We start from the raw sequence: 7641 nt of genomic DNA, 5'->3' as shown, positions 1-7641 counted from the left end.
CTGTGTCACCTTCTGTGAACGTCGTTCACGACCAATCTACTACGTAGAAGAATTAGACTTGTTTGCTTCTTATACATTTAGATGTTCGAGAAAATCTTATAAATGCATAAGCAAACACCAATGCGATTAAATTTCTTCTTCTCGCATTGGGTTAAAAGTGGATTGATAGAGTTTATTGTATACAAGCAATTCTATCGTTGCAATATGCACGAAATATGCTTTTTAGTATACCAATCCTAACACTAACTTCCTTGTTGGAGGAATCTATTAGAAAATATAAGAACCTTGAAGGAGAAGACAAGAGAAACCAATTGCACACACTTGCAATTTTAAAAAACTCCTATTAGTGAGGAGGTCGAAATTTTTGCTAGTTTGGAGGCTAGGTTTAGAGTTTTGTGTTGTGTAGTACTCCCTCTTCCCCTGTCCCATTAAAAATGAAACGTTTTCCTTTTTAGGTTGTCCCATTAGAAATAAAACGTTTCCTAATATAGAAATAACTTTATCTCTAGTTTTTCATCCTTCTTACTTTAGTCTCTCTTTTTTAAATTACAAAAAAACAATACATAAAATTTTATGTCGAAAAACAAACGTTTCATATTTATTGGGATGGAGGGAGTATGTCACACCTCTTTCATCCTTGATTATAGAGTTTGTGATGGGCTGGGTTATAGATCCACGAGGCTTGGATTCGGCCTCCCCTATTGGACATTCTTTACTAATTAAATTATAACCCATAATTTAATATAAGGCTAGTGAAATATTTCTTGTGCCACTATAGAAGAAATACTGACCGCCCATCCAATCTGTGATTACAAACAAATTTGTACCAACATAACTACAATGAACAAAGATTAACTACTATCTAGATAATCGGGAAAAAGTTTGGTTTGTTCTATCACTAATAAAAGCCTATAATAAACAAGTAAACAAATGAGAACAAGTAACAAGATGTGAAGAGATAATGTGGAGAAAATGTAGAACTCAAGGATCCGATGCACAATTCCAAGCTCTTATCCAATCTATTTGTCTTACCTTTTAGTGTCCCTAGAGTTATCAAGTCATAATTATAGATTAAACCCCCTCCCGAGGTGAGAAACCTGTAGATTAGGTGCTATGATTGAAGTCCCCTTCTAACCCTTAACCCCTAACTCCCAAAAGCACGATGAGATCAAAGACCTCACTCAGAAACTCAACTCCCTCGAGTTTTATTATATTAAGGTGTGAACTATTCTTATTTCCAAATTAACTATTTCATCTCCCTGTTAATCTAATTAATCCTACACAATCAAGTGGTGATCAGGCAATTGTAACTATTTCATCTCCCGATTAATCTAATTAATCCTACACAATCAAGTGGTGATCAAGCAGTTGAAAGGAATAAACCCAAGAATAATCAAATAACTACAAGAGCAAGGTAATGACGAAATTGATTGAATAAAAACTATGAAATTAGTGCATCGTCACCAAGAGTTCTACAAAAAGGGTTTAGCTACTCATGTTCATGGAGAAAACTAAGTTTAACATAGAATCCAAACAAATACATGAACACAAGATACTAAGTACTCATGTGAAATAGATCTATGGAGTGAAGCTTCAATCTTCCGATGTAGAACCTTTAATCTTCAATTCTCTTTCTCGAAGGTGTTTTTGGGGGTGTGTGAGAGTGTAGGAGGCGGTTGGTAGTGAATTGATGTGTAGACTATACAACCCTAGCCTTTTTCTTCTTCAAAAATCGTGTTTCAGCAAAATTAATTTGCCAAAACAGTGCACCTGGCCACATTAATTTATAAGGGTAAAAATCACCTGGCTGCGTGAAGCTTTTTGACCCTTTACTAGAAGTCCAACACTGTATCACTTGTACCCGCCCGCGTGAATTTATAAGGGTATAAATCACCAGGCCGCGTGAAATTTTCTGGACAGCGCTGTTCGTATAACGGCCATAACTTCTTTTATCGGACTCCGATTGAGGCGTACAAGGTACCCATGCGAAGCTCTTTCAAAGAAGAAGAGAATGATGTGCATTTGGGGTTAATTGGACTTCAAAATCGCTAGCAGAATTGCCTCCAACTAAGACTGCTGCACATCTATATATTTTGTATATTTTTCTAATCTTTTTCAATCATCTTTAAACAAACATGTCAAAATACCAAAATATAGAAATGCAGCCATAATCATGTCAAACAAAGACAAAATATAATCAAAATCATCCTAGACTACTCTCTAAAACCATGAAAAATCCAAGTATATCAGCTATGAACTTTAAATTAATTAATATATTTTTATTTCCAAGAGTTTGTCTAGTACAAGATGTATATTAAATAATATACTTTGCTTTACTATTAGTCTTGGATTAAATTCAAACCGGTCGGGTTTCCAAACAATAGAACTTTTCTCGAACACCTCTTGTGGATATAGTTAAACCGTGAAAACACACGATTCAAATGTAATAATAAAACTGACACCGTACTAGTTATTAATTACTACTACCCAAGATATCAGGAATATTGGGTTGCGAAAAACCCGCACCTACTGATAAGTCAAAGCAACGTATGATTAATAATGTATGTCCTATTTTATTACAATGATTAAGAAATATTAAATTTCCAAGACATCGTCTTTCAGTAGATAGCAATAAAGACGTGTCTATACTTTAGATACTTTCAATGCTATACCGCACCAGTGTCACTAGTCATTCTCAAGGTAAAGATGACTTTCGGATGGACACTACAACCATTCGCAATAGGTAGCCTATCTAGGTTGTGAAAAAATTTTACTTCTACAAGGTTCCGACTGAGTCACCTACTGTGATGACCTGTTCCACGACCCACCTAGCTTTCAATGTAGAAGAGTTAGACAGATTTTACTTTTCGGCGTTCTAATTGAATATAATTAAAATGGTCAATGTCCATTAAAGTAAAATACATAGCATGAAGAAAACATTTATTATTCTCATTAAAAAATTGATTTTACAATATACAAGCAATTTATCAAATTTATTAATAAACTCAAAAAATGCTTTTTAGTATACATGTTCCAACAACCCTTTGAGTTGGGGGGTTGCTTACCACAGTTGAACTGGAGGAGCCTGATTCATCATCTTATTGTAAAGTTGTCCCTTTGGTCTTCAACTATCATGTTATGCATTATCATATGCATATATGATGTCAAAGAGACAAAGACTATCATTTAGAACCACGTATGAGTCGGCCTTTCACTATAGCCCAATGTCCTTGGAGGACTCCAAATGCATGCTCCGCGTCTTTCCAAGCCACCTACTGGTTTTGAGTGAACAACGACCTCTTTGGAGTTGTTGGACAAGTTATCGTCTTTCCAAGCCAATGTCCTTGGAGGACTCCAAAAACACATGCCACCATGGATAGATCTCATTTGCCAAATAATAGCCCATATTGTACGGGCGGCCGTGCAGTAAACAGTACGTTCGGTGATCGTCTAGCGCATAAATCATTGAACAAAGAGGACTCGTTGAACACATTGAGGTCGTTGTTGAACCCAACGACTCTGAACTACGCATACCATATCCACAAACGTTGGTCGGCAAGTACCACCAACACAATTGTCGGATGTGTGTCTTTGCGTCTGCTAGAGAATGCACCATTACATTCTACAAGGCAATTCTTCCACTTTCATTGCATACAATCGATGTTGTCAAGTATCCTGGGAAATCCATAAACATGCTTGTGCATGTTCACCGACATCTAGACAACATCGATGGTTGGCCTTTTCAAATAATTATCTTGAAAAGCCGCAATCACCCTCGAAAAAATCGAGTCAAGCACTTCCATCGTGTTGTGTCTTCAACATGGAGATACTCGTCAAGAAAATCTAGAGCACTACCATGTGTACTTCTACAGTGTCAATATGCCATCTCGTCTAAATTCGTCTGGCTAGATATGCCTCCGAGGCGGGTTTTTTCTTTTTTTGTTCTAGACCACACTTATCATTCCTCAAGTGTACTGGACTTTTTTTTATTCCGACTTTGGGAGAGACGCATGACCCTCATGCGTCTCCTTTTAATAAAACGCATGACGGAGATGCGTCTTTCATAGAGACGCATGAGGGACATGTGTCTCTCATTTTTTTTGATTTTTTTTGAACGACGCATGACCGTCATGCGCCGACGTCTTAGGGAGAGACGCATGAGGGTCATGCGTCTCTAAATACATACAATACAACTGTAAGCCATTGTGTAATGATTGAGAAATTGTATGGATACTGTGACACTCAAAGTCTACAAGTCTATCACGTCAAAGATGGGCAGGTTTTGCTGGGAAAAAGTGGAAGAGTGGGAATGGAGTAATGCATGCCTCTATTAAAATTGGGAAAAAGTGGAAGAGTGGAAAAAGTGAAAGCGTGAAAAGTGGAAAAGTGGAAGAGTGAGAAATTGGGAAATATTAGGCTAGTAGCATTATCATTCATGCTTTATTCATGAATTTATGCTTACGGTCAAATGGAGTAATGCATGACTCCATCAGCACAGTATTCATAGCAATCATTACTGTAGTGTATATTTAGAGACGCGTGAGCCTCATGCGTCTATCCCTAAGACGCATTACGCTCATGCGTCATTAAAAAAAATCGAAAAAATGGGAGACGCATGTCCCTCATGCGTCTCTATGAAAGACGCATCTCCGTCATGCGTTTCATTAAAAGGAGACGCATGAGGGTCATGCGTCTCTCCCAAAATCGGAACAAAAAAAAGTTCAGTACACTCGAGGAATGATAAGTGTGGTCTAGAACAAAAAAAGAAAAAACTCCTCCGCGGCCGTGGTATAGGCGGAGCAACGGACGATGTGTAATGAGCAATATCGTTCCCTATTTTTGTTTGGATTGTAGGCATGGCCTCCATGACGATTTTCATAGCTAAATCGAGGAGGGCAATCTCGTCCGACATCAGATCCATTTTTCTATATAGATAAATTGTGTGATAGATTATTGATTGCAAGAATGTAAACTGTGATTGTATTTATTGAGTTTTAAATTTAAATAATAAAATATAATTAATACAATAACCAACCAACCCAACCCCTCGAAAACCAACCCCACCCCTGGCCCGCCGCAGATCTTCCTGTTGGGGTTTGCTGCGAAAGATTTTGCAATTCAATCAAATCAAAGTACATAATCTACGGAGACAAAGTTATACCTTAAAGATTCTCCAAAGAATCGAGATTGCTTGCTACTTCTTCACGTGATGATAATCAGTACTCGACCACGAATCTTCTGACTGTTGTCCAAACTTTAATTTTGATCTTAGAGGTCTTAAATGTACAAGAGACGGAATCTATCACGAAGAGAAGATGAGAAAATCAATTTCTCTCTCGTGGGGAGGGGGAAGAGTTTAATTGAAGCCTTAGGGTTTTTGTTAGAAAATTAACTTGGGATACATTTTCAGGTTGAATATAGGATAATGTCTGGATGAGATTTTTATGATGTTTTTTTGTAAAGTAGATAATTTTTGGATAAAAAAAATAAATGAATCAAATTCTACATCCCGATCCCAGCAAATATGGAGAAAAATACCAGATGCTGAGAGACAAAGTTATATTGTTCGTTGGCTACCTCACGAAGCACAACCCACTACCTTCGTGTTGAATTGAGCGTTATTGTGACGTAGTCCCCTCCCTATCGCCATAATCCACTGCTTATCGTCAGAGGCTCATGCTACTATCGTCAAGCGGAACTAAGCGCTGCTGTGACATGTCGAGAGGATGGGGGCGGCCACCGGAACCTCATCCATGAGAAGGAAGGGTGGGTGAGAGGCTGAAAAGAGGAGTCCAAATGGAGATGATGTTAGAATTAACTGTAAAGCATGTTTCGAGATTGCTTCATTCATTTTTGTCAATATATGAGAAGAAATATATTGTTTGGTCATGCTTTGCTTATTCATTTATGATATGTTTTACAATATTTAATGTCAAGAAACTAATAAGTTTGAGTCTTTGAGTAATTATAACAAGTCTGAGTCTTTGCACTGACTCGTAACATAATTAATTATTTTTTTCACCATTAGGTCGTTCTCTCTTTATTCAAGTTTGAGTCTTTGAGTAGTTAAAACAAGTCTGAGTCTTTGCACTGACTCGTAACATAATTAATTATTATTTTTCACCATTAGGTCGTTCTCTCTTTATTCAAGTTTGAGTCTTTGAGTAATTATAACAAGTCTGAGTCTTTGCACTGACTCGTAACATAATTAATTATTTTTTTCACCATTAGGTCGTTCTCTCTTTATTCAAGTTTGAGTCTTTGAGTAGTTAAAACAAGTCTGAGTCTTTGCACTGACTCGTAACATAATTAATTATTATTTTTCACCATTAGGTCGTTCTCTCTTTATTCAAGTTTGAGTCTCTGAGTAGTTATAACAAGTCTGAGTCTTTGCACTGACTCGTAACATAATTAATTATTTTTTTCACCATTAGGTCGTTCTCTCTTTATTCAAGAGATGAGGAATCATTTTTCTAATATACTTACTTAAATGTATGATATGTCTTGATCCAAGAAATCATTTCTCTAATTTCAATGTTAATAAATTTATTCATCTGGCAATCCTTTATCCTATAGATGTTTCATCCATGGAGCTTATTATGTTATCTATTAACAACTCCAAACTTTTGTGAGTGATGCAAGAAGGGATACAAAGTGGAGTATTGAAGATTTGGGAAGTCATTTAAAGAAGATGGTTGAAATGATAAAGATACTACTCCCTTCGTCCCGGCCTAAGCGAGACGTTTCTATTTTGGCACAAAAATTTAGGTAGTGGTGTTTAGTGAATTAAATTATTAATAGTAAAATAAGTGAGAGAGTAAAGTAAGAAAGAGAAAGAGTAAGAAAGAGAAAGAGAGAATAAAGTAAGAGAAAAGATAAAGTAGGAGAGATGAGAGAATAAAGTAGGAGAGAGGAGTGAGTTGATTGTTGCCAAAAAAGGAAACGTCTCACTTAGGTTGGGACGTATAAAAAAGAAATACGTCTCACTTAGGCTGAGACGAGGGGAGTATATAATTTTCCATTGGCTTATCAAATGATTAAATTAGTCTTACTTTTACTGGCAACAACAGTATCTGTTGAAATTTTTGAAGACAGAGCTACAAAGTAAGATGAGAGATGACTGAATGAACGACATTTTGATGGTATACATCAAGAAGAAAATGCATGCACAATATAAGATAATGGTATTTCTATTAAAATAATCATTTAAATGTTATTATCTCCGTCCCACATTAGGAGTTCCAGTCACTTTTTAACACTCGTTTTATAAAAAATAATAATAAATAGTTAAAGCTGAGAAATGACATTATCCTCCCTCTTGCTTTACCATTTCTTCACTTTAACTATTTATTACTATCATTTTTATAAAACAAATGCAGAAAAGTGACTGGAACTCCTAAAGTGGGACATAGGTAGTATATTTTTATCTTATTCAATTCGACTCAATGATTATTAATTTTTGGATCCGCTATTGAGTGCTCTAGACGAATGGATGTTTTAACACTTTCTCGGTCCACAAAAATGGTCTCATTTGTGGATAACACGAGTTTTAATGAGAATTAATAAATAAGAGAAAGAAGGAGAAAAAATAGGCAACATGAGAGAGGGGAAATTGTGGGTAAAGTACGAAAGAAATTTGAA

The sequence above is a fragment of the Salvia splendens genome, chromosome 7, assembly GCF_004379255.2.
Source record: "Salvia splendens isolate huo1 chromosome 7, SspV2, whole genome shotgun sequence".
Taxonomy (NCBI): domain Eukaryota; kingdom Viridiplantae; phylum Streptophyta; class Magnoliopsida; order Lamiales; family Lamiaceae; genus Salvia; species Salvia splendens.
Note: the sequence above shows the minus strand (reverse complement) of the source record.